This window comes from Halyomorpha halys, unplaced genomic scaffold (assembly GCF_000696795.3).
Source record: "Halyomorpha halys isolate HHAL.00 unplaced genomic scaffold, Hhal_1.1 Scaffold594.1, whole genome shotgun sequence".
NCBI lineage: Eukaryota > Metazoa > Arthropoda > Insecta > Hemiptera > Pentatomidae > Halyomorpha > Halyomorpha halys.
In genome coordinates this window covers 314133-321699 of record NW_027114174.1, presented here as the reverse complement: position 1 = coordinate 321699, position 7567 = coordinate 314133, and the positions used below count along the sequence as shown (strand labels likewise).

The 7567-nt window shown below is 31.9% G+C and overlaps 1 protein-coding gene across 5 annotated transcripts in view; it reads right to left on the bottom strand.

The window, feature by feature from the left end:
* LOC106684598 (zinc finger protein Xfin) overlaps window positions 1-7567 on the bottom strand; it is an 81657-nt gene that overhangs the window by 41194 nt on the left and 32896 nt on the right. For 3 of the 5 annotated variants that reach the window (XM_067051413.1, XM_014426768.2, XM_014426769.3), the window contains exon 2: window positions 1612-1694. The exons of 1 other annotated variant lie outside the window; for it this stretch is intronic. The gene's annotated coding sequence lies outside the window, so the exon portion shown is untranslated. Of the gene's footprint in view, window positions 1-1611; window positions 1695-2075; window positions 2098-7567 lie in introns of those variants that run through there. One more of the 5 variants, XM_014426770.3, reaches the window with a different exon arrangement.

Sequence of the window (7567 nt, the reverse complement as noted above, 5' to 3'; positions counted from 1 at the left end):
GACTTTTTACTGATGAAGAGCTGTATCCATTCAGTAGAACAAACACTGAATGAAATTAAGAAGAGAGGAGCCATATTAGAACCCCAAACCAACTACTCACAGAGAAAGAAATTTATTCAATCATGCTGCCCAAATACATCGGGTTGCTACATTACACAGCATACTGATCAATCCGAGATCGGACATATATAAATTTATAAATTACATTTTTTTGATATGATACAATATAATAGAAAAAGAAACATCTTTTAGTACATCTATCTACATTTAGTACATCTTCTACGATTCTGAACTAATGTGGAGTTAAATATTTCCTCGATCCTTTTCCGAAAAGTTTCCATGGTTATAATATACTCTCAAGAAACCTTTGTTTCTTTAAAAAAACGTATTTTCAGGTGCTGACTCATACTGACATATTCGACCACATTAACAATATTAAATATTTAAATTGCTACGACATAGGCTGTGAACTAGCTAAGGAAACCATATTGTGATGCTGAGAGCCACGTGCTGACTACAGCAGGCTCTGACACTAGCCGCTGAAGGCCACCACTTCCTGTCCTCCCTAAACATGACTCCGGCCATCCTGTCTTCGGCTCTGCTGACTTGAAGGGGTGTTGCAGAATTATTGAGTTACGGCTAACTAAATCCGACCAACAGTCGTTCGGAAAGTTTTAGAAGACAAAAAGAAATCGAATAACGTAAATTCTTTCCGCTAACAATTTATCCTAAAGTTAACTAAAAAAATAGCTAACATTTTAGAATGAAATGAGAAGAGAATGCATGGGGGAACAGAAAAGAGATAATGTCAAAGATAATCAAACCTTGAAAGTAAATAAGGCTAATAAAATTATATGGAGTTATGCAATAAAACTTAACAATAGAAAATAAAATTTTAAGGGTACAAGAATCAGGTTTATCCTTACGGTTACAGTATAATTAATTATTATAGCTAGCGACATATTTACAGATGTACCTTTCTGCAGGTTATTATTTATAAAATAGAGATTGCAACAACAGCAATACCATTACTTCTCTATTATTAACATTACCTTATAAGATTTTTAAATAGGTTTGGAATAGCACACTTTCCTTGATACTGGCTGAACAGTAAAATCTTATGACAGCACTCCCTCGAAAAGGACCTCTATTTGGTACGGCTTCAACTGAGGTTTATCTGAATTTTGAAATATAATCTATCTAAAGGACTAATAATTCTAGCCAGCATTAATATGCAAATTCATTGGATACGAGTTTATCGGCGCAAGAAGCGCCCCAGAGAAAGCGCAGGGTGCCAACCAGAGATGGGCAAAAATTAGCTATAGTTGAAACTAATAGCTAAAATTGTCATGGAAACGACCCTTATTCATAAATGAGCCATTGATAAATAAATATAGTATTCATGACAATTCTAGCTATTAGTTTCATAGTTGTCAAACTCTGGTCCCAACCAAGGCAGGCCTAGGCGCCGTTATTTATTAAGGAGATAGATCTGATTATCGAAAATTTAAAAAGCTACATTTATGACGTCAAAAACCTGAGGGGGTGTAACATGGCTTGTACACTATATAGCAGAGCTACATAGATAAAATTAGAAGTTAAAATATTTACCTGTTATGGGTTCCACTGGTCTGAGAGATACAGGAATTGCATCAGAAACAACCTTTGAGCGTTGTATTAGGAACTATCCTATCCTGCAAACAGATTAGGATATCATTACGCCTTTTATTAAGAAGTTGTTCATAATAATAGTTAATTGTTCTAAATTCAATAATATTGGTAAATTGTTCCTTGTAAATAAATATTTCAAACACTAATTACCAACAAAAATTTAATTCTTGATTAATCAGGTAAAAATTCAAATGACATAATTATTTTATTTTTAGTAAATGAAGAAGGGTTAGGATATTTGTTGCTATCTAGCACAACAAATATCCTAACCCTTCTTCATAAGTTACAAAATTATATTTTTAATGGCATTTTGAAGTGCTTATTATTTTTTTTATAATCAAAAAAAAAACTTAAAATTATCTTATCAAATTGAAAAACGAGGCAGACAGTTGAAGAATACTTACGTTGAACAAGAGGAGGAGGGAGAAATAAAAGCTGAAAGGATGCTACCTACGCCTTCGACTGTGTCAACAGATGGAAAACTAAAAATAGATTATCTCTTGGGAACAGAGGACGGTATCAGGAGCGATAGCGGGTATGCATTCAGCATTTCATCAACCAGCCATCCAAATAGAGTTTAATTTTATAATCTTATAGCTTGTCAAAATTTTAATGAACTTTGCCTTTAGCCTTCTCCTTAAAGCCCTTTAACTTTTCATAGAGGATAATACCCGGGGAAAAAAAAAAAACCTACGGACATAATAAATGATTAATTCAAATAATAATACATTGTGAAACAATTTACTGGACATGCTCGCTCCAATTTAAAATGTGTGATTATTGTTAATTAGGCTAATTTTAATATGATTACTCCAATCCTCTTTCAAAACTTTGCTAAACCATAACTTCGAATTTTATGGAGAGAAATGATTATTGCAGTGTTCGATTTCTCATCCCTTAAAGCAGGGGCTCAATCATTTCAGAGCTTTTAGGTAATCGGAATATTCCCATCAAACACAAAGAATTTATGATTATATAATACAATCAAATTTAAATTAGAAGCGTATATTGAATTGGTTTTAGTTTATATTGTATTTCGTAAAATTATTACTATTACTTCTAATAATAAGAATGAATAACCTAATTGGAAAAATAAGTGGATTAAAATGAAAATTTTTGCTTGGAAGACTATTTTAAATCCTCCTTTAAGTAGTATAACAATATATTTTCCAAAATATATACAATCGAGTAAAAATTCAAAGAATGAATTAACAATAATGGAATAAAGAAACATGAATCAAAATGAATTACGGCCAATAATTCATTCATTAATGCTTGATATAACTGAAGACATATGAGGTAGAAAGTGGTCGTTAACTAACACAAGAATCTGAGAAATATTTAATTTAATGACATTTCATTCCTATTTTGGAGTGGAAAACTCAATTTTTAATTATTGAAGTTAACACAATTTACGGTTTAGAACATTAACATTAAGCATCATGCGATGTACAAAGGAGTGTTCAAAACTCTTCTAAGCAAAACTATCTACTTTTGCTAGAATGTGATATCATATCACCCACTTATACCTCCAATTACCTGATTCATTTCAGTTATTAAGTAATACTACTAATAATTAGATATAAGCAATGGAAGTTACTTTATGAAATAAATAAACTAAAACCAATCCCATATATATTTTTAATTTAAATTTAATTATATTCTATAATCATAACTTTTGAGGGTGCTTGTTAAAAACCGATTACCTAAAAGCTCAGAAATCATCAAGCCTCTGCTTAAGGGATAAGAAATAGGACACTAAAAAAAGGTATAAATAAAATTAAAAAAAAAAAAGAAGATGGTAATGGTAACTTATTATTGGGCAAAGTATTCAAGGAGGATAGGAGCATTGTATGAAAATTAGTGATTTACTAAACAACACTAACAAATTATCACACGTTTTAATATATGAATTAATTATAATTTCTGTACTCAGCATTCAGTAGAAAAGTGTATTCATACATTTTTTATTGGATCAATTCTTTTTGCTGTTTTTCTCCGGGTGTTTGTCCTCTTTATGAAAGATTAAAGGACTTTAAAGGAGAAGACTAAGGGAAAATTTCATCAAAATCGTTGGATACATAGCAACTGAAAATACTTCGAGATAATGATGCTAAACAAGGAGTATTCTCATATAGTTAATAAAATTTTCTACATTATGAAATTCAATGATATTTACAGGTCACAGTTAAAAAGAAACAAAAATAAATCTGTAAGAGGGAGGTTGAAATCAATGTTACACCGCTTATAAAACAATATTATCACGTATATTTTGAGAATGTTAATTTTTTTTTCCATACCTGACGTTTCTTAGAAAACAACAGAAAATATAAAAATATTTCTTCTTCAGTATCATTAGATGTAGTGAATGGAGTATGTATAAAAAATTTTATAACTCAAGGATGACAATGATTCTTGCAAGCAAGCAGTTTCCATCATGTTAGGCGAGCCGTCTATGAAACCGAACCTAACACGATCCGGTTCCTATTTCCAGTACCCAACTGTCTTGGACAGAATTTCTGTTGTTTAAATACAAGGGCTGGAACATTTATCAGTACTCATTAAATGTACAATTTTTCATTCAAATAATAGTTTAAAATAATAAGATATTTGAGAAGTGATAGGTAATATTAATTACTATAGTCTGCTACGGTAGAAACGAATCAGTAAACAAGAATGATTAACATGTACTATTAGTTTGTACTAAGGTCACTTGTTAAATTACATAGCTGTATTAATATATTCTATAAAATCGATCGAAAAAGGTTTCAACATCTATTCGAATACTTTTATGTAATATTTCTTTAGCAGTTCTAATTCAAATAATATTTTAATGCCGGGAGGAGGGGGGAGAGCTTGAGCAACTAAGACCACACAGTACAGACCTCTCCCCATACAAATTTCACGCCTCTCAATATTTCCAGTTCTATGGTTATAAAGCCCCCCTCTTTAAAGCAATTAATTTTATATAGTAAATAATAATAATAATTAAAATGACAAGAAGATTTCTCAAATATGTACGACAGACCAGCTCGTGGCTTGTTTTATCTGCTTTATTTACTTGACCTATTTAGAGATACGAGATGATAAATTGTAAAATTGAAAGAAAACTTTATCTATAATCGTAAACTTTCGACTATTTTACCATTTTATTATGAAACTAAAAATTATTCGGTGTGGTAATGTGCTTATAACAATGTTGACATTTAAAATTTGTAATAAACGGGTATATTAATTAATTTCCTCAAATCAGAGGGCTGGATTTACCTAAAAGATGAACAAAAATTGATTGCGTCACTAAGGTCGTATATCCCTGTCGTCTTTGTGTCAAAAACAGATCACAAATGATTTAATCGTTTCAATAGTTGATTTCAAGAAGAATTCCAAACTTTTTAAATAACTAAATATATTATTTCAATATGTAATAGTTTTAACTATTTCTCAAATGACTGTAAGTTACTATAAATGTGTATTTTTTGAGTTCTAAATTAAGGTTTAAGAAACTGGAAAAAAAAATCATCCTTCAATTCAGGACAAAACAAAATTTTGGCTGAAATATATTACCATTTTTACAAAATTGTTCTGTCTAAAAATGAATTTATAGATTAATTTTTATTAATATATTCTTGTTTGAGAGTGGTTTAGTTTATTTAAAAACAAATTTGATCCTTTTTTTCTCATGTTTATTTTTTTTTTTCCTTTTTTCTCAACTTTAATCTTTTCAAAATTGTTCTGCCTAGAAATGAATTTATACTTAATTTCAGTTCGTAAGATTCGAAAATGGGGGCTGGAGGTGCTCAAAGGTAGTTAAGAAAGTCACTACTAGTTAACAAAATTACAACACCTATGAATCATAAAATGTTTTGAGTTTTGGAGACCGTAGCTTGGCTGTTTTATTTTGTTAATAGCAATAGGATTAGTTATATGAGATACATCAGGGATCAGCCATATTATTTTTGAACACACTAAGGTTTGAATGTTTTTCATGATTGACCTCAATTTCACTTTCAGTCAATTTATATTTTTTCACTGCTGTGTTCCTGAAATTCTTTCCTCTTTCGGTCTGAATTTCAGAGGAATCTTTTTGTTTGGTTGACAACAGCTTTAGCCCAAGTTTTCAATGACAAAAAAAAAAAGTATAACTAAGAAGTAAGAGTAAAAACTAAGACTAGAAGTCATTCAGGACGAGCAAATTCAGGTCATTCACAGTTCGCAAATCCCATTGATAACCGTTTCGTAAAGAAATAAGTATTCAGGAAAATCAATTAAACAGCTTCTTACATTAGAATCTTAGTTGCTAGAATCCGAGAAATATTATTCTTAGAATCAACCGACAGCGAAAGACTCCTTACGGTACAAAACCGTAAAAAGAGACTAAGATTTACTAGGGAACACCAATCTTGGACTGAGGAGGAATGGGCGAGACGGAAATTGCTCTTAACACTCCAGATGGCTATAAAAGAGTCTGGAGAAGACCATGTGGTCTGATAAGGTTTCATCTTGTCTAGTGAGTGATTCCATTCCTCCTCAGTCTAAGATTGGTCCCCTCTGGCAAATCTTAGTCTCTGACTAGAAGGACTCATTCCCAGGTCTTCTCTCGGTCTTCTACTCTACACTAATACCAGAAAATTAGCAATCAAGTTTCTTATGTCAAAAGGTCTTTAATTGAGTTTTCTGAGTACTTGCATTTTAATAAAACGGTCGTGAAGTACTGATGACATTGATTTTTTCGTCGTGAATGAATCTTGGACTTATAGTATCTTTTTTGGTCATTAGAATTGAGGATTAAAGATTCCCATGAAAACTAAATATACTTACCACCATGGCTTGACTCATTGCCACTCAAATAAAACATAGAAAAAATATAATTTGACGTACAAAAAAAACGAAAAATAAAAATAGGCTGAAAGTGGAATTAAAATCAATCCAAAACATTTCAATCTTAGTTGACAAACAATAACAATAGTGAGAAAAGAAATGACTAATCCCTAATGTCTTTCTTATAAATAATTCTATTACTGATAACAATGTTTCTTAGGGAATTAACTAAGCTAATTCATGAATTTACAAATATATATCGAGCAAAAGTTATCACTTAACACATCGTACTTGTTCTACAATTTTAGATTATAAAGAATAAGGTGTGTAAAAACATCACGCGAAACTGATGGAGTGCACGTCGGGATAAAACATAAATCCTTGCGTAGAAAAAGAAACAGAGGAAGTCGATTTACAAGTAAATGAAGAAGAAAAAAAATATACGACATTTATCCAAAAAATCCACCATAACGACATTGTCAGCGTGGATAGCAAATGGTGTCCGTAAGTGGATAGTTTCAAGCAGCTCGGTCCACAATAACCTCAATAAATGAACAACTGACTGATATAGAGATACAGAGCCCTCTCCTCTCTGTCCACGATACTGAAACCACGAAAATCTCTAAAAATCTGAAGCTGAGGATGTACAATGCCAGGACAAAGCCGATTATAATATACGGCTACGAGAACTAGCTTCTGACAAGTACCGTGGAAAGCAGAGTCAAGAGATTTGAAAAGAAAATCCTCTTACAATTACCAGAGCGATCTATGATCAGAGCCTTACCACATGGAAGAGAAGAACTACCAGTGAACGGCTTGCAGAGGCTGGTCAATCCTCAGATATAAAGGCAAGGAGGTCAAGATGGGCAGGCCATGTGGCAAGAAGCAATCCATCAGGTCGCCTCTAAATAACAATGAAGTCACTCTAGTTAGTAAGACACCACGTGGAAGAACAAAAACCACAAGGATCGATAGAACTGAAGAAGATACGAAAGAACTGCATGCATCGAACTGGAAAGTAGTAGCCCAAGAGAGGTAGGCGTGATGAAGGATGGTTCAGGCGATCAAGTCTTAATTA